Here is a 25,507-nt window from a genome sequence, read left to right as displayed (position 1 = left end):
ATATATCGTGAGAATGAAACTGATGTGGGCACAACTGTACAATCGACTTGTTGGAACGTAGCTTTAAAAAAAAAACGGACGTGTAAACATTTTTTGTTAAACAATTCCCATGTTCAAATTCATGGCCTGTTGACTCGGCGTACACCATTCAATTGGGCTATTATGTCTAATTACAGTAACTATCCTTTGGTAGGTGTGTGTTGTTCGTTTTTCTTTGGGAAGGGGAAAACAAAAATGATTCGATAGTCAAATGTTGTATACGAAAGTGATGGCGGTGTTTGCTTGCCTCCTCCGCTTCGTAACACAAGACCCGACCACGTGACTTAGCCCCCCTGTCTGCTATAGACACCACGACCAACCCTGCGTTTAGCGCTCCATTCATCATACATCAGCCGACGGTTTTTTTTTTTCATGTATGTGTACTTGGGATATATTTTTGTTTTCTGGAGGAAGAGAATTTTTCTTATCCAGCTAGGATTTCCCACGTTCCCTTTTTTTTTTTTTAGACATTTTTTTTTCTGTGTACCTGTCCTTATCTTGACGAAAATACCCGCGCAATTCAAGAAGTTTTTTTTCTGCTTCCTTTTTATTTCATTATTTTTTTTTTTTGCGTGTGCGTTTCATTCCACATTCTTTTTTTTTTTACCGGATTTTATTTCAACGAGAAGGAAATGAAAAAGAAAAAAAAAATAAAGGAAAACATTTTTGAAATTCCGGCACTGCACCGGTATTATGTCGATCTAAATCGATCCGTATTAGATTACGTACTGTTTTCTTTTTTTTTTTTTTCCTTTTCCCCTTACCTTCTTAAATTTAGATCGAGCAAGGTATGTGTGTGTGTGTGTATAGATATACCTGTGTAAATTTCAATCGTACCGAGTCAATCTGATGAGTCTTTATAAGGTGGCAGAGATGGAGGCATACGGGGGGCCCTGCCCCCCTGCCAGTGTGTTGTTACCTGATACACTTCAGAGCGAAGGAAAACCGACGTTCCGGAATGTTATCCCCTCCCTCGCAAGTTCCATCACGCTGAATTTCTACGATGAAATCTCAGTGTAGGCAAACGAGATAGAGAGCATATAAGCTGCTAGTATCCGTGTCATTCTCCAAATGACGTGTGTCCGCCCAGTCATGCCAGCCGTGCAATGCCAAACAAGTTTTTCATTTACATTAGGGGAAGAAAATATTTTTTATCCAATAATAAGGATAGAATTTTTTAAAACTATTGGCCCCATCGCCATACAATAACAACATTCCACTTTTGTTTTTTATTATTCACTTTCTTTAAAAAATAAATTCGGACGTTTCCGTATAGCCTCAACAATAGGCAACTCGCTTGAGCTTATTTGCCAGTCAAGTGATTCTCTTTTCAAATCTTTTTTCAGCTTTGGAAACGGACGGATTGCTTCCTAACGTAACGTGACGTTGTGAAGTCAAGCGACGAATAGAAAAACTTAACTGGCGAAGGATTGTTTAAATTTTTTCTTTTGCTGCCTAGCCAGCGTGCGCGCTCGACACCCGTCATTACATTTAAACGGTTGGAAGTCTGGACAAGTGGCCACATTGTTCACATAACTGCTACTTGTATAACTCATTCAGTCTTTTAACAACCTTACTCCCTTTTTTTTCCCCCTTTGGTTTGGAAAGAATGGAGTGTGTCATTTTCTCTTGTCTACAACGAAAACTACAACAGTTTATCCTGATTTGCATTTCCGCCGAGTCCTTCTTTCGTTGGACCCCATACTTAGGCCGTCGTTAGCATGTGCCCATTTTCATAACAAATTCTTTATCTTGACGAAAAATGAAGGCGTCATCCGTCGGAGTAATTTTCATTTTTCAAATTTTTTTTTTTTTTAATGGTATTTACCTCTTAACCTTTGCAAATATTTGGCTGTTGGGGGGCGCGTTGGGTGTTCTTTAATCGTACGGATGTTGATGCGTAATAACAACCATTTCAACAACAATAGTATCGCACAGCATATAATAGTTAGGTAAAGGTTCTTGTGACAGTCGTGCAGATCGATGGACAATCCAAACTCGTTTGACTTTTTTGTTTTGTTTTGAACCATCTGCGATAAGGAACTTGATACATGTCTGTTGGGTTTGTGGTCTTTGAGTGGTTTTTTATTTTCCATTTTTTTTTTTTTTAATCTCTTGTGTAACCGAATTTTGGTCTTGGAACGGGAAAAATGCTTGACTGCCAGCCGTTGCCACTCTTACCGGTCGGAAAGGCAAAAGAAGGTGGGAGGAGTAGCTCGTGTGATGTATATGAGCATCACAGAAGAACAATGTGAAACTATCGTTTGTTTTGTTTTTTTGTTTTTTCTTTCTTTTGCTGTCATTATCCAAAGGGGGGAATGGAGCCGCAAACAAACAAAACAAGGGAAAACTGAGACTGGGAAAATGGATGTCAAGAAAAATTGGAAGAGGCGATCGGCAGCTGGCGGGCCTCTTTTTGTTTCCGAACTTTTCACAGATTCTTTCTCGTTTTATTCCGCCCCACATTCATGGCATTCTCTAGTCGTGTAAGGATCGATGCATATGATCCTTACTGTATAGGCCGACGCATCTAATTGACGCCGACGCTATTAACAAATCAATAGGGTCCGTGTTTTTTTGTTTTTTTAAAACCTTTCGTTCCATCCCCCGTATTCCGCATTCCTTTGGCTTCCCAAATTCACCCAATGCGCGGCACTTCTACTTCTGGAGCATACCTCTAAAAGAAAAAGCAGAACATTCCGCAGCAGCTGATTATGTTTTTTTTTCTTCTTCGAATTTCCTCTCAATTCTGTAAAATTAAAGAGCTAGTTAAAAAAAAAAAAGAGAGAAGAGGAGGAAACAAAATTACCCCCATTAAAACCCATAAAGCATTATGAAAGGGCAGCTGTTCTATCACCACAGTCTATCTATCTATAGCAATAGCTTATTGGTTATTGGCGGTCAATGAGGGGAAGGAAAGGGGGGTCCGCAGCAGCAGCAGCAGCAGCAGAATCCAACTAATGAGAATTTTTTTTTTTTTTTTTCGAGGGATACATGTAGTAGTCATTGATCGATTTTCGTGGATATTGTGCTGCTCGTACGATGTACGATGTTTTGAAACACCCGGTCGGAAGTGTTGAGCGAAATAGGCGTACTCACTGTCCAGGTGTTGTTGAAAATGTGGTCGTTATTTTAAAGCCCCACCGAAACAGCCATCACAATTTTTTGGAGAAATGAAAAAAGGGAAGAAATAGATTAGTTTGCTCTGAAAAATCCCTCCAAATTGAGAGTCCATCTGGTGGGTGACGTAGCACGAGTCTCTGTTAGATTCCATTCCAGATTGAAAAAGCTGGTTCGTGGTTTGCCCTTTTTTTTGTGGTCGTTCTTAAAAATTCCAGTTTTAATTTTTTTTTAAGGGGGAGAGCCAACAGTCGATGATGGGTCAGCGAACGAAAAGAGGAAGTTTGAGGTTGTGGCATTATCCGCGACATGATGCCAGCAGCAAAATGGCCAGCCCTGCTGTATACCTGTTGGCAGGTGCCATTTGTTATTTCAAAACTTGCCCTCCTCCGTTTCTTTTTTTTTTTTTTTTTTTTTTTTTTTTAAAAAGCTTCGTTATACATTTTCCAATAAGATGGAAGAAAATATTGTTCAAAATTAAATATCTGAACCATTTTGTAAAAAAAAAAAAAAAATATGCAAAGACAACAGCAGCAGAGCTTTCACCCCTCCCTTTAAAAGAGAAAGAAAAATGTTGTTTCTCTTATGTACATATACAAGCTGATGGTCAAAAGCTCTGCAGGGGGGGGGGGGTTTGTTTGGGTTCTGTTCTCTCTCTCTCTCTCTCCCTCCCTCTCTCTCTCTCTCTCTCTCTCTCTCTCTCTCTCCCTCCCCGTGTCCATGTCTATCCTTTAAAAGTAGGAGGGACATTTTCAGCGAGTACATTATTGCGTATTGGCCCTACTTCGCCGTAGACAATCAAACCCCTGCGTCGACTCCTTCCTTCCCTTATTTGAATTTTTTTTCCGTTTTTCCTGTGTTCCTAGAAAAGATGGAAGCGAACATCCATCGATTCTGTTGACTTCCTCAGGACGGATCTCCTCCCCCGCGCCACTGTACATGAATAATACGCAACCACGCAGCATCATGGCCCCCACTTATCGAAAAGGGGTCCCCCGGAAAAAAAAAAAAAAGCAAACTGCAACTCTATCCTTTTTATTTTCTCTTTTACTACTCCTACTACACCACTCTTTCCGTCTATACACACACACACCTACATATCCTTCCTTTATGGCTGAGCGTTTCGTTTCTCTCTTTCGACAAAATAATATAGTGAAAGAAGCCAACAGAAAGAAAAGAACACAGTTAATGAAGGTTATGTATGCGATGGGGCTGGATAGTTTCCAACATCATTTCTGATTTATCTCGGCAGCTTGCACTCTGCCTGCAGCTCTCGCAACTCCTTACCGCCCGCATGGGAAACCTTTTTTCTTTCTTTTTTTTTTCGTCCTTTTTTTTTATGATTTACCGTCAACATTTTTTTGGTGGTAGTGCTTGCGGTGGTTGATGATAAAACATTTATATATTTTTTTTTTCTTCTTGGATCCGTCGTTTTGCCGTTGTTCTCTGTCGATTCGTTTTATCGGTTGTAAATGAATTGAGCTCGTGATAAAAAAAAAAAGAAAAGGGAAAAGAGCGTAGGTGCGCGCGCTGACAATGAAACGAGAAAAAAAAAACTTGTAGCGTGGGAAAGACTTCGGCTGGGCGCGCGGATCGGAGCGCTATTGCCCATTTGCCGGACGCCGTATGGGCTGGCGCAACATAATTCTTCAATCCCGCGTGTTGTTTTTTTCTTCTTTTCTTTCCGTGCGTCTCTCCGTGTTATCGCATAATGACAGGACAAGTTAAGGCGAGGTCACTCCCTCTTAGACAGCTCCTCCTTTTCCACCTCCCGGGTTCCATATTTTCATAAAGTTTTTTTTCTTTCGTTCTTTCGTTTTTCGCTTACCGAACAAAGTTGATAACGGAATGGCGGCGGCGTCGGCGGCGGCGGCGGCTAACATTTCTGATGATCGGTGAATTCGTGACCTCGTCGTCTTTTTTTCTTTTTTCATTGATCCACTCCCACGAATTTTCATTTACATGGTCCAATGTCTCTTGGTTATACGTCGATATTGCGTTGTAATAGCAACACGATCCGCAATAAACTTAAGGCAGCCGCCCCTACTGTTTTATTGCGCGGATCCTTCTAATAACATGCGTTTGAGCCAGATATGTTTTTTTTTTTCCTTCGTTCCGTGTCTATTCTGCGATCGTTTTATTTCATCAAATTTGCATATTATTAAAGATTTTTTTTTTTTTTTTTCGTTTTAAATTTCTTTGGGAAACGGAACATACTTTACTATCTCAACTGTTATATCAGGAGAGAAATGGAAATTTGTTTTCTCTTCCCCTCCATTTGTCCAGTCTCGGAGTCGCGTCTGGTGCCGACATCCGAGGTCTTTTTTGAATAGGAAACAAAAAAGAGTTGGTGATGTGTTTTTTTTTTTTCTCTTTCGTCTTTGGTGCTGCGTATGTGTTAGACTTGGGATCAATAGAGTTGTCAAACAGGCCGTTGACGCGAGATAAGAAACTTATTTTTTTTTTTTTTGTCGTTGTTATTCGTTTCTCCTTGAGGTATGAGAAATCCTCTTGAGTGTGTACAGGGTGATTTGACATCCCCGGCTAATCACTTATTTATATATATAAATATATAAAAGGTGTATGCTCGTGACGTTGAGAGGGGAAACGATAAGATCCATGAGTGAGAGAGCGCGCGGGCGCGCACTGTTTGTGATGGACTCGTTTGTCGCCGACTTTCAAACCCCCGATAGCATCAGTCGCCTACCTGTTTGCTCATTTTTCGTTTGTTAGACTTGAGGGGGGGGGGGGTTAAAAGGCCGATTTTTTTTTTTTTTTTTTTTTTTTTTTTTTTTTTTCCCTTTTTGTATGCTATACAACCCTCTTGACATTTTTTCGGACCATATGATTTGCCTCTTTTCAACTTCTATCGGCTCTCGCAGGGCGAAATAACAAAGCGTCGACGACGGGCTTGGTGACAGCGACGACCGCAGAGTGTGCCAGAGAGAGAGAGGTGTCACCTAGCCATAATTCATTGGCACAATCTGGACGTGTCGTCACAGACAAGAAATTCGAAATACCTTAACGTCAAACGTAAATGTATTTCACATTCCGCTAGTGTTTTTTGTTTTCTGTCCTATTTTCTGCGTGAAAAATGAATGGGAAAAAAACAAAGTTTTTAAGATTAGAGCTCTTTATAATCAACAACATCAGTGGCATTCGAGAAGAATTTTAAAAAGGCCACGTAAAGACTGTCGATGTTTCTTGAAAAAAAGAAAAGAAAAAAGAATGGTGCAAAAGACAGGCATAGTAAAATATCCAAGGGATAGTAACACAATAACAAAATCAAGAATGAAACAAAACTTTTTTTTTTTTTTTGCCAAGGCGTACGCGGAGTCGACGGGTGTCCATCGTAAGCGGTTCTTCGCCTAGCGGGATACCATCGACACGCACAACATTCAGAACCACTAAAGAAAAAAATGGAGGTCTCCTAGGTTCTTTTCACTCATAAAAGAAAGGAGAAAAAAGAAAAACAGAAAATGTATATAAATATATAATATATTTTAGTTAACCCTCTGTCGACGACAGAGCTGGCCTAGAGCAATGGGGGGACTGAAATCTACAAGAAAAAGGGGGGAACAAGATCAAAGCTCTTGTCACACATTCACAAGTCGGAACACACAGACGCAGAAAAATCAGCAGTTCACGGGGGATCTCAGAGTCGAAAGTGCGCCCCTCCTTGTTCTTCATGCTTGTCTCTTATATGGTTTACATGTAGTACACAAGCCAATACCCGTGTATGCGCGCATATACCCCTTTCGTTTTGGCTTTTCTGGCATAGTAATAATCTGTGGTATCAGTGTCAAAAACAAGTGACCTGACCATTTTCTTTTCCCCCTTCTTTTTGTCCTGTTCGCATTCTGAAACTCCGCGTGTGTGCTAAAAGGGGTCTGTCTATTATTTGCTTCAATGCGACCAAAATATTTGAGTTCATTAGAATCGCAAATGAGTCTGCGGTATTTCCACTTAAAACTTAGGGAAGGAGAGGGGGAAGGAAAACAGACTGGCACGGAAAAGCTTTTAAGGTTGCAGAGATATTTGTGTGGGATTGAAACGAAACTCAACGTGCGTTTCCGTCCGATAGTAAATCAAGTGAATGGTTTAGGTTGGACCTGAACTGGGCGAGCCAAAGGGATCAGTAAAGAGAGCGAGTGCTGAACGCCATGCGCCTGATCTTTTTGTTTTTTAGTCCATCTTCCATTTGTCGAGATAATGTCGTGTGCTCAACACGTTGAACTAGTTAAGATTGAGCATGGCTCCTCTCAACGTTTGATTAGTCAGATGGGAAACAGCATTTTTACATGCTCTCGTCGATACTTGAGATTGGGCATGTTGCTACTGATTTCATAAACTCTGTTGCCCTTAACTTGTTATTTCGAAAGCAAACATGGAGACTAGTACAAAGATTAGTCACGCTTTTCCTACCGAAAGATGATTTTTGACTCATTTTTTTTACGTTCGAACGTGTTCTTTTGTTCCTTTTTCTTTCCGTGCTGCAACAAGACAACGTCAATGTGAAAAACCAACAATAACGGGGCATGACAAAATGCGTTTTTTAAACTTCGATTTTGAGCTGTTGCAACAACCTCTAACAATTCACTTACAATTATGACTTTGCCCTCTTGGCCATCGCCATTTCGAAAATAACGTCACAAGTGAATAACGCTCATCAGATTCGAAGGTGAAGTAACCGGAAGTGTGAAAAGTAAAGTCAAATAACAGAGAAACCCCGACGATAGTCATCCACTCAAATACGACTGCGTCGTTGATGTGTAGGACTCGTTTATTTTTTTTTTTCCTGGAATGGCTCCCGAAAAGGTCAACTTTTGAAATCTAAAACACACGAAACCGTATGTCAGTACTTAATTTCGAGACGATCGACTGCAGGTGTGATTGCCCATCACTCTACGTTGTCGCCAAAATTGACAGCTAACGGTGGCTTAAGTGCGCAAGCTTCTGATGGGATTCGAGACTCCGCTCTGTACTAGCGGGAACGGACGTGAGTCGCCTAGGTCGGGCCTTCTGATGTCTGGAACGTTTCTCTATCGTTTGCTGTGCGACTGGCGACACTTGCGTGAGAACAGACGGAAGAGAGATTATTATTCTGTCGGTGTGTTTTTTCTTTTTTTTCTTTTTAAGAGGTAGACAGTACACTATGAATAAGGTGAGACGCTTGTCAATAATAATAGTGGGGGAAAAAAACCCTCTTCCGATATGATGGCGCCTTTTTTTTTTTTTGGAGCCTCGCTCTGGCGTTTACGACGCCACAGCACCCCACATCTTGCAAACTCGGTGACACATCTGTCTGTGTTCGATAAGCGCCCGGTTGGTAGCCAGCCTGTTCAAATATTTTCACTCCATTTCAGACGTCACTTTTTTTTTTTATTTAACGTCGTCCCTAAGTGATTTTTTGATGTTTTGTTTTCCAGTCTGAACTGCCGTGAACTATGTTTCGACGCAAAACAAAAATGCGTGGATAGCATAATTTTATGTATTTTAGGACGGATGGTAATTGAAAAAAGAAATTCGTTTGGACTGGATTAAATGTGTAGCGTATGTGTCGGCCATGTTTCGACACTTTTGTGCAGTAGCTTGTACCAACATAATGAAATGCTGTTTGTGACTACTTGACATCTGATAATGAAGTTACATCAATCGATTTCGTCCAAAGTTCTGAAAAATTGATAGGCAAGACGTCAGTGCGAAGTCAATAGTTCAGCTTGCGATTGTTCTTTATTGAATCAAATAAAACCCGCGTGAGAAAAAAAAAATATGATTCCGTTAACTAAAACGATTCAAGATTGAAGCGTCTGCACACAACAAAATTGGGAAGGAAAGCAAAAAGAAAAAGAGGAAAATACCCAATAAAGTTTGAAATTTTCTTCCAACAATGTGAAAGAATGCCCATATTTTTCAGGGGGCGGAGGAATAGGTAGGAATTCTTGCTGCTGGAGGTGCTGTCAGAAGAAGTTGGTCCCTTGTCTTAAAAAAAAAGAATAAAAAAAGGGGGCCCAGGTAGATTTATATAACGATCGCCCCGCTGGTTGGGAACACACTACCAGCACAATAAAAATCATTGAAATATATCATATCAAAAAAGTTTTTTTTTTGGGGTGGGGGGGGGGGGAGAATACATTCATTATGTGGCTTAATGAAGACAAGGGGAGGCAACAACGTGGATGAGAACGTAAACGTTTGCATTCCGGGCATACTTGCTTATTTAGTTCTTCTAGCAAATGATATTCAAATTTTAAAACCCAGCAGCAACCATGTAGGTATCTCCCGGTTCATCTCTGTTTGTAAGTGTCCACGGTTCGATTTCTAATTTGAAGTAAATCGATGGGGATGTGACAACAGAATTATTACAACATTCTTAAAGAATTGTGTGGAAAAGAAGAAAAGAAAAACGTTCGCCAAAATTTATATATATATATATATTTTTTTCTGTTTCGTTTTTTTTTTTTTTTTTTTTTTTTTTTTTTTTTTTTTAGAACAAGTGATGTTGGAACATAAATCACACACTTGGCGTGTGAAGTTTGGGAAAAAAGGGGGGTCCTCCTTCATGAATAGACAGGGCTAAGAACGAGAGTATGGATTATGTAGCGTGTGGAGAGAGTTGAAGATGTCACGTCGTCACACGGCAGGAGGGGTTAAGGAAAGACGAAAAGAAAATAGGAAATCAGACTGAGACTGGCGGGACACATTTTTTTCATCGTCGTTTTTTTTTTGAATAATTCATTTGAAAAAAAAGATGAGGTATATTGGTTTGCCGTTGAAAACAGCCCTTTTTTTTATCTATCTCTTTTCGTTTTGTACGGTTCACACGGTCAGAAAAGAGAGTCGTTATGAAACAAAATATGAAAAATGAGGAAAGAAAAGAAATATAAAAAAAAATAAAAGACAACAAAACAAAATTTCAGGCTAGAGCAAGTTCCCGCATTCCATTCGGTCCGATCCAACCTCGTTGCGAAGGGAACTAACTGAAATGTTCCCGCGCCTAGATTGAAGGAAACAAACTAACTCTTAAGAAACCTATCGCCTTTTGCTTCTATTTTCTTTTGCTATTGAACAGAATTTTTGTTTTAACGTCGACATTTTTCTTTTAAATGTTCATCCAAAGCGATAGCTTTGTGATGGGCAGATGGATGGGGGTCTGATCGCGAAAGAATGTTGTCGTCTTTTAACACGGTCACAGAGTCACTTCGCGTCCATCGACAAACAAAAACAAACAAACAAAAAATATTCTGATCAAGATGTCCCCCCATCTCGTAATGGCTGGCGATTAGTAACTGTCCCCTCGCGACCCGTAATCGTTTTTTTTTCTTTGAGGGTGAAGAACAAAAAAAAAATGTATGCATTCTTCCACACTTCTCGCACCGTTTTCGAAGGGGAAAGGGGGGGGGGGGTTTAGGCAAATCAATCTCTTATCGATCGTCTGCTATCGCAACGTAGGGTCGAAGGAGCAGCAGGAAGCAGCAAAACAACAACAGCGCACGTCACACATTTATCACTTTCTCTATCGACACGAACTATTATTGGTCTAAAACGGGAAAAAAACACATTAAACTGGAGGGTGGGGGGATCGAAAATTATATATGTATATTTAAAAAAATAAAGATTTGAATTTGATTCATCAAGTTATGTATAATTAATTGTCGTTTTTCTTCTTTGTTTTAGGATTAAACTGCAAGTCGTCGGTTGGTTGGCCTGTCTACGTTCGTCCCGCCTACAAAAGCAGCTGACAAGGTAGGCAACTTTTTATTTTTCGTTTCGTTAAGTCAATAGAAATTATGGATGGGGATGGTCGACGATTTCCGTGTCAGTATAGTTTAGTACTATTCGAGCGAAAATGCCGTGAGTTGAAACTATCCGCATTGAGCTATCGAGGTCTACACCCGTAGGTAGCGATTTGCATATGCCGTGTCAAAAGTTGAGCTTTCAAGAAAAGGTGGCACTACAGGCTGCGCTTTGTGTGTCGTGAAACGGGTTGGGTTCCGAGAATATCGACCAATGGTGAGCGGTTTGTGTGCGCTGAATTGCATAAAAACGAAATTCGGATGCGCAATGGTTTTGCCTTCGTCCCTTGTATCGCCGCCCGGATGAATAATCAAAGCTTTTGCAGATGCGTGCTTGTAAAAGCCGTCCATTGAGCATCCAAGTCCTTATTTTACATAACAGCCGACTCCCTTCTCATTGTCGCTCCGCATTTTGATGAATGGCCTCATCTTACACGTTTTTTTTTTTTTTTTTTTTGTTGTTGTTGAATATGAAAGAGCCGTCGGCAGACACTGAAAGCGACTCCCAGTTTCAGCTATTCTTTTTCTAAAAAAAAAAATACACAGAAAAAAACTTGTATCTCTTTGTGTGCGCTGTGTATAATGGTGACAAAAGCTCCACCAACTCGTTCCTTCTCCTGACTGATTTCAATTCAAGCTCCTCCCCCCTCCCACTCTACCGTAAATTAATCGGATAGGTGGGGCTCGAGACTGCGCTGCCAACCAGCCATTCTTTCATCACTTTGATACCACTGTCTCTCTCTCGCTTTTGTCCTTTGGAAACGACCTAGCGCACATCATTGCGAAAGCTTGCGACATACCTTGATCTATGCTACTTCAATTTAACGTAACGGATTCGATCAAAATTTTCTTATCAGAATAGGCACCTTCATTTTTTTTTTAAACCAAATGTTCATGAAAAGGTACAAATGTCACGTTTGATTCATTTTCTTTCTTTTTTTTTTTTTGTAAAAAACTTTTCTTGAATTTCGTGTTTTATTTTTGAATCGATGACCAGCTAAAAAAGGCTGAGAAAGAGATTGATTATCTTGTGTCAACCGTGAAATTTTCAAATTTTATCGTTGACTACGTTTCCTTGTTTTTCATCCAACGATATCTGTCTTGAAATTTTTCATTTTTTTTTTCTTTTTAAACTTTTGATTTCACGTGGTCGGTCTCGAATGGAGATGAGAGATGTCTTTAAGTATTATGTTTGGATTAGGCACTTCGCCGTGTGATTGAACACTGAAGGCAACTGACCTTTTTTTTTCTATGGACATTTTGAATTCACAAACAAAAGGCTCAGACTTTGTGTGTGACACCGTCTGTTGTCTTTGGATTGCCTGTCGGCCATTCGGACCGGAGCCATTCTTTAAACTTATCGCTCAATTCCGTAAGAGGAAGTACCAAACCAAATTGAAACTACCCAAAAATGTAGAGAGACGGAAACAGTCATATCTTAACTTTGTCTTCTTTTTTTAAAACTCTACGCAACCCACGCACATGCACACGTTCTAGTATTGTTTGTAGCGTTTTAGCTTCACCATTTTCAGTTTGGTTGGCTTTCTCCATGCGCGCGCTCACTGTCACTCTGGTGTCCAAAACCATATAGCCCCCGCTCTTGTCGATAAGCCATCGCCTTATTCGAATTTTTAAACGTCCCTTCACGTGGATTTTTTTTACGTGTTAAGCCTCTCTTCTTAGTCCGCCTTCGCCGAGAGTTGACGATGTTTTTCTTTTCTTCTTTTTTTTTTTTGTGCCCGTCTCCTCTCTGTCTTTGTCGTCCGAGAGCTTCATATGGAGGACGGGGGGTTGGAAGATGGAAAAGACAAAACGTCTGGGCAGTTGTGTCATGGCGGCACCTGATAAAAACGCGGAAGAACTGATCGGCATCGGCACACTGTTGCAGCCGACGCGTGCCTTTATTCTTTTTACCCACTCATGTGTGTGGTCCTCCTCTGCGCACAGTTTTTCTCCATGTCGCCTATTGGGTTTTCCTTCTTCTTCAATAGATTTAACTATCCTTTACCTTCCCGTTCTTTTTTTTTTGTGTGTGTGTGTTGTCTTCTAATCGAGTCTCATAACCATGGCGGACATCTTAACCCCATCCCATCTACGCTCTTATCTGATCTCTTTTGGCTGCTGACGTTTTCTTTCTCTCTTTTTTTAATGGTAGGAAATTATCGGCAAAAAAAGAAGAGAGAAAGAAAAATCGTTAATTTTTCGTTTTGAAAACAAAAAACCCGCCGCTTGTCAGCTGAAAATGCTACCCGCCTCTTTGACCTTTTTTTTTTTTTTTTTTTCTTCTGTCCGTCCTCGTGAACACACACAAAGACCTGTGCTGTATCCATGACTCGTTTGTTTTTATTAACCTTCATTAAGTGTCGTAGTCGACGTGCGCATCAGTTTGAACGAAGCATTATCCGTCGTTTTGTTTCGGCATCCAAGCGCCTAAAACGCTGAGAATGAAAACCCTCATAAACACCCCATGTTGAAAAAAAAAAAGCCGGGGAGTTGGGGAGGTTTCATTGTAAAGCTCTATACGTATAGTGTTATTATATGTACTCTTTCACGAATCCCCGTGGCGTGTAAACTGTCCACGAAAATTCTACTACTAACTCCTACCGCTACCACGGTGCCATTACGTTTGCTCCTCTATACCAATCATTGCGTCCATTTTCTTTTCGTTGAAATAACAGACTGCGGTGGGGGATCGAAATTGAGAGTCCAGAACTAACTACACGGTGTAATTTTTTTTTTTTTTTTTTTTTTTTTTTTCCTATTGTTGAAACAGAGGAGCAATGGATAATGACCGGTGGTAACCCGATGGCGAGCTAGATTTTTTTTTTCAATGAATAATAGCCTATCAGTATCACTATTGTTCGTCGTCTTGCAGAAGACGTTAATAAATATCAACCTGCGAAAGAGGAAAACAAAATGGATGTCTAGGAGGGCTCTTCTTCTTTGTTTGTTTGGGCTGCTTGACTTGATTGGTATCGTTGTAGATTATATGCGAGAGCCGATGTGATTATGTACGGTAACATTAGTCCAGACGAGATTTGATTTACAATTTTTTCTTCCGACCAGCTTTTTTTTTTTTAAATTTTGCTACGCCCTTTTTCCTTCCAGCTGGAAGCTGAAGACCTCCCTCTGCTTGCCTGTTTTGAAATCATACAAAATCCTGTTAGATTACAGTCGAATGACATTCTCGCCCACTTGTGTGTGTTTATGCAGTCAAATGGTGCATTCGTTTGGAATCGAAACGGGAGAATTAAAGGGGGAAGGATAATAGAAAAAAAAAAATTGAAGGGCGGTCTGTTGGAATGATAGTTGGAATTAGTAATGTTAAATCCGTCGGCCAATGTTTTTTTGAAAAAAGAAACAAGTGAGGGAGAATCGAATAGGATTGGAGTGTATCAGTCTCTTGTTTGTTTTTATCTTCTTGTGACAAAATGCCGTTTTTGGTTTGATCTTTTTTTATGTTGAGACTAGAAACGAATCGCCTGTTGGAAAAACGTAGGCCTAATCGAGTAGACTTCTACGCGATTATCTCTACCTTTCTATTCAAGGCGAACGTTTCAGTTCTAGTTGAGATTGGAATGCGCGTTTAATATTGACTTTTCGATTCTCTTTGTATTGGTTGAAATGCTAACGACTAGCGGAAAAGTAGTTTACTTTTTCGGATAATTAGCGGTGGCGTAGCACAAAATAACACGAATACCTGTGCCCGGTTTGAGCATATTTATTTCCCCATTTGAGGTATTCGAGGTATTTTTATTTTTTGTTCATCTCTTTTTTCCCCAATTCAGCGTGTCTATGATAATGAGGGAGGATTTGTTTTTAAAGGAAACGGAGGGAAAAAAAAAAATCCTTGGGTTTTGGAAGGAAAAGATTTCGGGGGGTCGAAAGGGTAGCATCATTTTGAAAGAAATCCCCACAAATCTATTCGGTCCACATACTCTGGGTTCGACCAGCAACCATCGCTGGAAACTCCCATTTTCATCACGGAATTTGTTTTTTTTTTTTTTTTTTTTTTTTTTTTTGCCTCGTTCGCATTTTTCCACAGCTTTTCAAACCTCCCGCATTTTTTCGCATGTGAAAATAAAAATATGATAGTGAAAACGGTCTTTTAAAAAAAAAATGCTGGGGAAATGGCATGGGAAGGAGGTTTGTTTCTCGATTCGTTATCCGTGGCGAATTACATTTCCCGCTGAGTAGGAGGTTGCAGGAGGAGGAGAAACCGTATGAGGAAAAGGTAAAGAGGAGGAGCGAGACTACTCCAATGGCGCGATTTCTTGCTGGCATATCATCTAATAATGTTTTTGTGGGGATTCTTGTTTTAATATACACATACCCGTAGATGTATTTTTATTTTTTTTTATTTCACGAGGCAACATTCCAGTCAGCCGCCGTCGATAAATTTATGACAATAGGGGGCGCCCCTGTCGGCTATCCATACGTTTCTATATCGTATGCGTAACCACACGGGATGGCAACAGGTCGTGGGAAAACGAACACGAACGATCCGAGTTAGAAGCCCCCCTTCTATTGCTGATTTATATTCCGGAGCGCTGAGGAGTTTGTTTTTTCTTCAGTGTCTTTTCACATCTCAAAAATTCCGTACAGATCTTGCCGCATTTAAATGTCTCGGTGCGCATCGCGCGCGGGACATGGATCTCGCAAATGCCATTTATTTGTTTGTTTTTTTTTCTTTTCTTTAACTTTTCAAATTTGAATTTAGTTTTTTTTTATTCAAATTCAAAATTTACTTCCAACATTATTATTATTTTTTTTTTTTTGCGTTCTACTTGAGCGGCTTCTTTATTGGTTCTCGCTCCGTGGGTCGTCACCGAGATCTGAAAGCGGCCCACAAGTCAACTTTTTTTTTTTTTTTTTTTTTTTATTTTTAATCCTGTATAGAGAAAAGAGTCCATCATCACTCGGGCGACACCGAGGGTGGCATCATTCTCACGGAAAGAGAAAAGAAGAAAAGTCCCTTCTTTCCACTCTGTCGGGAGTCTCTTCGACCCTCCGTCAAGTCACCCCCTCGCGTACTCTTGTACACATACTGCGATGTTACTCTCTACCTTTCGCTGTCTCTTGAAGTCGTGTATTGTTATTCTGCGAGACGTTTCTTTGAAAGGTGAAAGGTCGGCTTTTTTTTTTTTTTCTCTCTCTCTCTCTCTCTCTCTCTCTCTCTCTCTCTCTCCTATCATCATTGGGCGGATTTAGTGCGCTGTTTTTCAAGAGGAAAAAAAAGAATAGAAGAAAGGAACTGTCGAATGGCTTTTTTTTCTTCGTTTTCTTTTTATTCTTCTTTTGTCACCAGCTATTTATCTAGTCGTCGGCCTTCATTAGCAGCAGCAGTCACCTGTGAACTATAAGGCAAGATGGGGACGGGTGGGAGGAGGGACGACAGCAGCTAACGGCAGCATGAAGAAGTTGAATATGGTGGTTAATTGACACCGAGCCGGATTCACATCTGTGGGGCGAGTCGTGGGGTGTCCACCATTTGCACATTCCGTTGATGTGTTGGTGGAGAAGAAGGCGAAGCCTATCCCTACCGTAATTCAATTATGCAGAACCGCGACGACCCACACAACCCGATCCGCTCATTTTCTATTTTCTATTTTTTTTTTCTTGCATTGTCACAATGATTAAATCAGCCATTTCTTTAGTGCTCGTGCCCTGCTATCATCTCCTTCTTTCACCTCTGACTCGGCAAATTTTGTGTCGAGCCACGCGAATCGATTGGCGCTTAAATTTTCTAATAAACTCACCGCGTTGACTGCGACGTTGGCGAACGAAAGGAACCGCTCGCTATTTTATTGTTCGTTGAGAGACTCTGATGGGTCGAAATGTGTAGATTCGTTCACAATCGGCTTTTCTGAAAGCCTTTTCCGCGTTTGACCCGTTTAGCGCAAGAATTTTATGTTACACCCAAAGGGGAAGGGATTTTTTGTTTTTCTTTTTTCCCAAATTCCTTTTTGCGTGCGAACGAACAATAGCTTAAATATTTATTTTAAAACAAAAAGGAAGGAAAAAAAAAAAAAGGGAAGCACGAAGTTATACACGGAAGAGGGGGTTGGGTGAAAAGCGCGCGGCATCCGCACAAGGGAAACTTGTTTTAAATCGTTATCACCTCCCACTCCGCCCACTCTCTTTCGTCTGCAGAAGAGAGAGAAAAGGACCTAAAATGCTTTTGTTTCGCCGTTCCGTGTGCGGTGTAGGCAAATGTTTTGTTGTTTATTCCACAGCTTTTTTTTTTTTTTTTTTTTTTTTTTAATATATTTTTTTTATTTTATGGTTCGGGGAAAGAAGAGGAGGTGGAATAGGAGGAGGATTTGAAAGTCTGAAGAACCCAATCGATGTGTTTTGTTGTTTCATTTTTTTTTTCTTTTCTTCCTATTGTTTGTTGCTGTTTTCCTTACTTGATGAATGCATTACGGGGTCATCAGAGAGTCGGGATTCTTTTATGACGACTGCCGGCCAATTATACGTCAATAGAGATACGGATGCTGCGGGATAAATCACTGATTTCTATCCGCTTTTGATTGTGGGCGGTTAAAATACCTTATTTTTGTTTTGTTTTGTTTCTTCCGTCTTTCTCTTGCGTGAATAGCCAAGAAAATTGAACTTCCCGCCGATTGTTTTTTTTTTTCTTATTCTTTGAATCGTTCTCCTCTTTTTTTGCTTGTCGACCGACCCAACAACTAAGCTGAATGAGCTGCGGCACGCAAAGTAAATAAAAATCGAATAATACGAAATATTATTGAAATAGAAATAAGACAAAAAACAAAAACAAAAACAAAAACATACACGGACTCGGTGTGTTTTGTGACCCGGAACCGGAATCTACCGTGCGGGAGGGGAGCCTACACATTTTCTTCACGATCGAATGGTTCTTCGTGACATGTTTGTGTGGCCTGTGGCGCTTCCAAACGCGCACGTAAAAAACTAAACGAGCAGCGGCAGGTGGTCGTGGGCTTGCATTTGGCTGCTGCGCACTCGCGAAACCGTCTAGAGAATGAACTTTTTTATTTTTTATTTTTTTTTGAATGCACGTTTGATCGATTACGAATTTTCAGTCAAGGAGTGTCTGCAGTAAAAATAAAAAAATTGTTAACGAGAGGTTGTAAAAAAGTTTTGACTGATCGATATTGTCCTGTTATTTTTTTTTAGGGGGGGGGGGGAGGAATTAATAAAATTTGATTGGCCACCTGGTCAGGTGCAATTTGGTCAATTGGTTCCGCATCTACGGGTTATTGGGAAACATTTTTACTTCTTGCGTCATTCCCAGGTGAAGCTGAATGAAATCACTGAACGAAGCAATTTCACAAACTGCGTTCAATGTCGTGACAGCGCGGTCACGGTGCGTGATGAATTCCCCCATTTTGTTTTTTTTTGTACACACCACACACCGCACACCACACCTTTTTAGCCTCAATGTGTCATTATGAATTTTGTGAAGGAATGTGCCGAACATTCCTCGCGTCATCGTCCAGCTATTGGATTACATTTACCCATCACCTACCCGATGAGATTTTCTTTCCTTTTCAATCTGTAAATGCCCAACCCTCGTTTCCCTTTCACAAATAGGAATGCGTTAAAACAATCAAGACGCAACACAGTCGAAAACAAAGTCCATTTATTTACAACATCATCATCATCATCATCTAGAACACGGGGGCGAAGTCATGATGCTGTTGCCCCCATACAGCGCTCGAATGATCAATGGATTTCAAAGTGCGCAACGCCTGGACCCCGTCGTCGAATGACGGCAGGGGTGTGTATGGCAATCCTGCTGCGTTACACCTCCGATTTGAACCTTCAACCCCCTACTTGCTTCCCCCCGTTTTTTTTTTCCTTTTTCTTCTTCCTTATAGTCCCGATGAAGGAAAAGAGAATTAATTACGGAAGAATTAAAAAAAAAAAAAAAAGACGTTACGGACTTTACGGTGCAATACCACCTGCTGTCGACAGTTGCACCCCCATCTGCACCTTACGGGGTCTGTTACCTACACACATACACACCTGGGAGAGGGAAACACGTCCACAGCGGGAAATCCCACAAAAATATTTCATTCGACCGCACTAGATTTTCCAACACTTTCATTCACAAAAAAAAAAAAAAATAAATAAATCGGAGCTTCTCGGACTGAGAATTCCAGGCATTTTATTCAGTAGTTTGAGCTACACATTTTTTTTTTCTCGATAGGATGGGTGTGAGTAATATTGGGAGAAGACCGCCCAGTGGCACGCTCTTTTTATTATTATTATTTTCTTTTTTTTTTTTTACCTCTTGATATCCTGTCGAGATAGAGCTCTGCTGCTGTTCGAACTTGTTGCAACCAACACCTGTTGCAACGTGAAACAGGTCTGATATGCTAGGAATTTGCCGCTGGTCACCTGCCATCCAATGCGATACATTTTCCTTCCTCTCTTAAAAGTGAAATCTGATTCTCGTTCCTGCCAAAAAGGCCTGTGCTGGCCCATCACGCGTGAAGATAATAATCTGCTCCGTTGCACACCTTTTATAGCAAAACAGGGAGGTTAGGGACGTGCGAGAGGCCAAGGGAAAGGCAGAAGAAGAAGAAGAAGAAGAAGAGAAAAGGAGAAATGCTATAATAGTAATAATAACAATAATAATGTGTTTCCCTCCTCTGACGTGCGCGTCCTCACAGCTCAGCAAATAGAAAGAGTCGACGGCTCCGCTCCACCTGCCCACTTTTGGCACCTATATCTCTGTGCAATGTGTAGGTTGTGTGAAGGTGCGTAGGCAAAACGATGCAAAAGGAAAAAAAAAAAAAGGGCAGGCCGCGTGCAAACTTCTTTATACCGGAGAGGGGCGAACGTGAACGAAGCGTCGATATTGTTGTCTCATCTCGCACTGATCGACTCTGATTTTCATCACAGCCATCAAGCTGTGCGTACATACCGAAAGCATCTCTGGCATTTGGTTTCTTTTTTTTTCTTCCTTCTCTTTTTCTTGAATTCGTAACGCGTTTATTTCGTTTGCGTTCAATTAAGGCCCTCTTGTTTTTTGTTTTTTTTTTCGTTCTTTCATTTTGCTTTGTTCTGCATCAATGGATTGCGAAAATTGATTTGAAAAGTGATGGAATCCCGTCCGGTTTCGTCTGTGCTCTGTGATGTTGTCTCGGGAGTATCGTGGCAGCAAAGTTTTGCTTCGTTTGTTTTTCTTTTCTTGTTTTTACTGCAGAGAGTATCACCAAAGGGTTCGCACATTGACCGCCAGTTGGCAGTAGCGGTCGTGCACAGCGCTCATCCCGTTCTTATTGTGTTCCTCCCACTCGTAATGCAATTTAAAAAAAAAAGAGTTCGTTACGTGTTTAATTTCACGTGTCAAATGTGATGACAAGTTGTGACCAAATGACGCGGGCTCGATCATTTTGTTTCTGTCAAACTCTTCTTGATTGTATCTCAACTTCCATCATCGCGGGTTATGGTGGGAACAAGACAGGGAGGGGAAGTGACTATCGTTCCTTATTTTATTGTTATTATATTCTCTCCCTTTTTTTTTTCTTATTTTCTTATTGTTGTTGCTCGATCTCTAGCGCAACAATCTTGAAGAAATTTGAATAACATTCCTCGGGAACCTTATGGGAAACATCGTCGACGCTTCGTGATATCACGCAGTGAAGGCGTACGAGCCTTGTATTACCTATGTGAATGTGCTTGCATTAAACGAACAACCATATATTGAAGAATGATTTTTTTTTTTTTTTCAAATGCAAGTTTTGTATGGAAAGGGAAACAACTGCGTCGAAAAAAAAAACTCAAAAGTGACACAAAGAAACGTACAGGATAAAGGCGTACTTCTCCGATTCCGTTTCGGTGTTGAGAAATGTGAGAAATGCGCACACACCCAGCGGGAAATTCACGTCACGAGACAGTCGAGGTGTGGCTCACCATCGGCTTTCGATGGATGAGCAGTCAGTCATTCGTTATAGTCTTCAAAGATATTCTTTTGCCTTCTTCTTCTTCTGTGTTCCTTTATTTAATTCTTCTCTTGTACAGTCACATCGAATATGGAAAATGCGTCCCTGAAGTGCCCCTCTTGACGTGCAATAGTAACTATTGTCAGGTAACATTCGGGAAGCTTGACAATCTTTGGAGTTTTTATTCTTTGGGTTTTTTCATTTGTATTTTGATTTCGTTTTACGATCCACCTAGACGGAATTCATGGCTTCATAGTTGTTGTTTTTTTTGTGTGTTTTTTTTGTTGTTTTTTTTTGTTTTTTTTGCCGAAGTCGTGATAGGACGACGTTCCTTTTTCTTTTTCTATTTTTTATTTTTTTATTGGTCGTGGGATGGAAGGAATTTAGGAAGAGGAATTGGAAGATGATGAATGGAATTCGATTGAGAGAATAAGAAAAGAACTTGGATCGTTCGGCAAAAGAGGTATTAGTATGCAATACATTTGAATATTAGTACAAGGGAACCGTCTTTCTTCTTCAATCTTTGGACGCGATGGAGAAGGTGGAATGCCGGCCAATTGGTCATCCATTTATAATGATGATTCCTGTTGAATCCACTCGTATCGTCGGCTATTTTTCTATCATATTGTTTTTCTGCAGTAGAAGAAGAAAAAAAAAGTATAAGAAAAAAGGGATGTAACTCTTGACCATCTAGGTTTGGATTTGATTAGCGATGCATCCTCGGCTAGGGAAAAGGAGCGGGCGCGAGCCAACGCGAGATCGTCACACCAGGGGGGCTCCATATACCTTTTGATGGGTCCTGGCATATATATACACACTCGTTCCAGAAATCCTGGCCCCAACTTCGTTTTTTTTTTTTTTTTTTTTTTTTTACACCGGGCCGAAAGGGTCTATCGCTCGCGCCAAAGGCTTCAAAGTTATAGGGGATGACACGGGATGTATTTTCTCATTATTTATGAAATAACAAACGACTGCACCTAATAGTCATATATATCTGCGCTAGCCATGATGGTGGTTTGGTGCCTCTACGAAAAAAAAAAAAAAAAAAAAGTTAATGAGTTGCGATATAACTATGATACTCTTGAGGTTTTCTTTTGAATTTTTTCTTTCCCTTTTTTTTTTTTTCATTATGTTCATCATCCACTCGCTGGTGATTTCTCTTTGTCCGCTTTCGTATAGACTCCGACAAGGACCTCTCCGTGGAGTCTGTTTTGAAAGTATTACAACAGCCACACTTATTTAAAAAAAAATAAAATAAAATAAAATCTGTACGTGCATGCGTTCGAGATGAACGATGTGTCTCGAGTAAATATGTGGGCGCGTTTAAAGGTCTCGTCTTTTTTCTTTTTTTGTTGTTGTTGTTTGGTTGGTGGTTTGACTTTTTCGTTACAACACGAAGGGGCACCATGTAGCGGTGACAAGCCTTCCGCCTTGGCACGACTCTGACCAATAGTATTTCTACAACTGACTTGTGACCGATGATTCGGCCTCAAAAAAAAAAAAAGACCCTCGTGAGCAGTAAAAAGCGACAACACCAACAAAAAAAAAATGGGACAGAAGTAAGAAAAGAAAACGGACAGCATTTTAACTTTCTCGACAGACGTAACAAATCGAATTTTTTTTTTTTTTTTTAAAGCTGAAATTCCGGTCGTACGACTCGTCAAGGGTGACTTTGATGTTGTTTTACTCACTACAGTTTTTCACGACATTTTCTGTTTGAAATGGCAAATGTATCTCCGAGGTGAAGAAACAGGTTGTAGTAGAGAATGTTCTGGGAATTGTGCGGGTAAATCATTTCAATAGAGGTGATTATTTTTGAGTCTGTAGGATTTAATTGGATGTTTGTCCGTCGGCGAGTGACATCGAGCGGATCTATTTCTTGTTTTTTTTTTTCGTGGCTAGCTGCGCACTGCTGAGTTTGTCAGGCTTTTCTTTTTCTAATCTTTGCTTATAGGCCTGTTTTATAACATGATCAAAAATTGGTTTGAGCCTAGTGACATTTGCGCTAATCATTCCTGCTGAAATCACGGTTCATCAGAGTTTTTTTAATTTCAATTATGCCTACCTATTGATCGTTCCTTGTTATTTAAAATTGAATGTTAATTTCATTGTTTTGAAATTATCGTTCCATTTTTTTTTTGTAAAAATCAATTCAATGTCAACAAACTGCGACGTAATTTATCAGCTTACGAACTGATTAGCATTTGTATCAAATCAATAGTCTCATGTTTCTATCTCATGCACGTTGAAGTAACGCAAATGGAATTGCGTATTGTCCTTCATTTTATTCCACACGTACAACGACGAAATAGGCCTTTGGTTACAAATGAGTGTATTGGACGCTCGTAATTGTAATCATTCAAACTTACTCGTCGTTTATTCATTGCCTCTGCTATTTGGTTATTTCGAGATGTCAATCCTAATTGGATTGATTGCAGTAGACGTTCGTATCTCAAGTAGATACATTCGTCGCTTCACAGGCCTTTCCATCGTCATTCCAAATCCTTTTATGTTTTAAAAATCACTTGTAATTCAATCGATCGTTGTGTTGGCCAGCGCTGGTCAGTAGCACACGCACTAGTTTGCTCGGCTACTCCTCACAGTCTGATCGACCTGTTGTTGTTTTTATTTTATCGATAATTTGCTTGAACAACAATGTGATCAAACTCAACACGCAACCCTACACACGAGAAGTATTGTTTGTCGATAATTACGTTTTACTATGCGTGCACTCTGTCTACGACATCTACGATGTATCTACCACGTATCTGGGACGGAAGAGATTGCCGCACACTGTCGAGACGTTTAGAATTGTTATCTTCTTTCTGCTTACATTCCTCTAGAGGATTACGTGCAGCTGATGGATTCCGTCTATTCACCGAGGCCACTCGCAAAAGATACCGCCGCCGACGCATTCGCTCGATAGAGTACCACAATAGTCCAACTACAAAAGAGAGGCCTCTTTATCGTAAATGTTTTCTTGTATTTTTTATTTATTTATTTTTTTCATTGAGAGAGGAGAATATGCGCGCGCAGTTTTTAGTAATCAGAATCTTCCGTGATGGCGGGCTATATCCAGTCATAAGAACAACAAAAAAGCAGTCGTCGCCTTTTATTAAAACGCAATGAATTGTTTCGAGGTTCAGGAGTTCAGGGTTCACCGTCTGTGAACGTGCGGGTGGCCCTGCCAGGGTTTACACCTTTATGTATACAAGTTCCCGTCGCCACCGACAGTTTTAAGTCTAACAATAAACAGACCTAAAACGAAATACGCATAATCCCTTTCCCTCTTTAAATAAATGCATACATTTGATTTATTTTTTTTTGTGTGCCTCTTATGGTTCCAAATTTGAATTTGACGGTTAAAAAAAAACGCATCGCCATCACCAAATGTACACGCATCGGTTGATGTCTCTACGTCTGCCATTCTCTTCGTCTTCTCTCCAATGCAATTCAGAGAATTACATTAAGCCAACTGAAAAGTGGTGGTAAAAGTGGTCTCCACAATAGCCATGTCAGGATCATCCCCCTCCCCCATCTCGGTCGTGTTCAAAGTTTTGGTCCCCCCCCCCCCCCCCTTACCGGTTTCCTCTCTATCTCTCTTTATTTTTCACTATCTGTCTTTGATAGTCTCGACCGAAAAAGAAAAAAAAAAGGCTTGTCGTTGCAGGATAATCCCGCAGAGCTCACTCGAGCGCGTCACGATTCCTCCGGAGCCGGTTGTTTAGCCCTGTCAGTGTGTTTTCCATTTTCCGCTAAGAGTCTCCGTTTTTTTTTTTTTTTTTTTAAATATTTGTTTGCCCTTTTTTTTTTCTTTCTTTTTTTTTTTTTTTTTTTTTTTTTACATTCCCTCTGTGTCCTTCTTTTGTGGCAAGTCGTGTAACACCATTTAAAGCAAAGGGAAAAGGTATCCAGGAGAGAGAGAGGTAGGAATGATTACAAAGGGAAATCCAATAGAAATCCTGGCACTATCTCTATTCTTCTAGTGTTTGAGGACGAGTTTGCATTTTCAACAAGCTGCGGCTGACGATGTGGGGGAGGCCAGTCAATCGTAAAATCTGTTTCTGTCTGGAATTAAACCCTATATTGGTATTATATATGTGTGGCATGGACGCCACAAGGAGTTCTTGAATGGTTTCTATTTTTTGGATGATGGCCGTCGCGTTTTTCTTTTTTTTTTTTTTTTTTTCTTTCACATCACGACCGCTTTGATGTTCTGCAGCCCATGTAGAGATGGAACAATGCGCAACGCTTGACTTGCGTGATTGTTCATACCATATCCAGACAGTGGAGAAAATCTGCTGTCAGTCGATGTGGTGTGTTATTTTGTATAGAACTCGTTGCTTGATCGAGTGGTAGGGCGGAGTCGCAATGGAATCAAGTCCATTCGATTCGGCGCCCCCCCCCCCTCGTCCCACAAAATGTGTTGAATTTCTATCTCTTGCAATTGTTACCGTAGTTTGCCTTTGTCAAATTCAATTTTTCTGTGAGAGATTTTTAAAGAACGAATTTTATAGAGAAGTGTAGGGACGATGGCGCTAGGTGCGAGCATTCTGTGCTACCGAATTGAGATGTTTTCGAACTCATTCGCTAAAATAAAGGATCACCCACCGA

The 25,507-nt window shown here is 40.4% G+C and overlaps 1 long non-coding RNA gene across 1 annotated transcript in view; it reads left to right on the top strand.

Annotated features, from left to right (window-relative positions):
• Window positions 1-25,507, top strand: part of LOC132087854 (uncharacterized) — a 43,538-nt gene that overhangs the window by 6,242 nt on the left and 11,789 nt on the right. The window contains exon 2 of the long non-coding RNA XR_009420718.1: window positions 10,837-10,905. This is a non-coding gene — a long non-coding RNA (uncharacterized LOC132087854). The remainder of the gene's footprint in view (window positions 1-10,836; window positions 10,906-25,507) is intronic.

Source organism: Daphnia carinata, chromosome 3 (assembly GCF_022539665.2).
Source record: "Daphnia carinata strain CSIRO-1 chromosome 3, CSIRO_AGI_Dcar_HiC_V3, whole genome shotgun sequence".
NCBI lineage: Eukaryota > Metazoa > Arthropoda > Branchiopoda > Diplostraca > Daphniidae > Daphnia > Daphnia carinata.
Note: the sequence above shows the minus strand (reverse complement) of the source record. Positions and strands in the feature narration are given on the sequence as shown.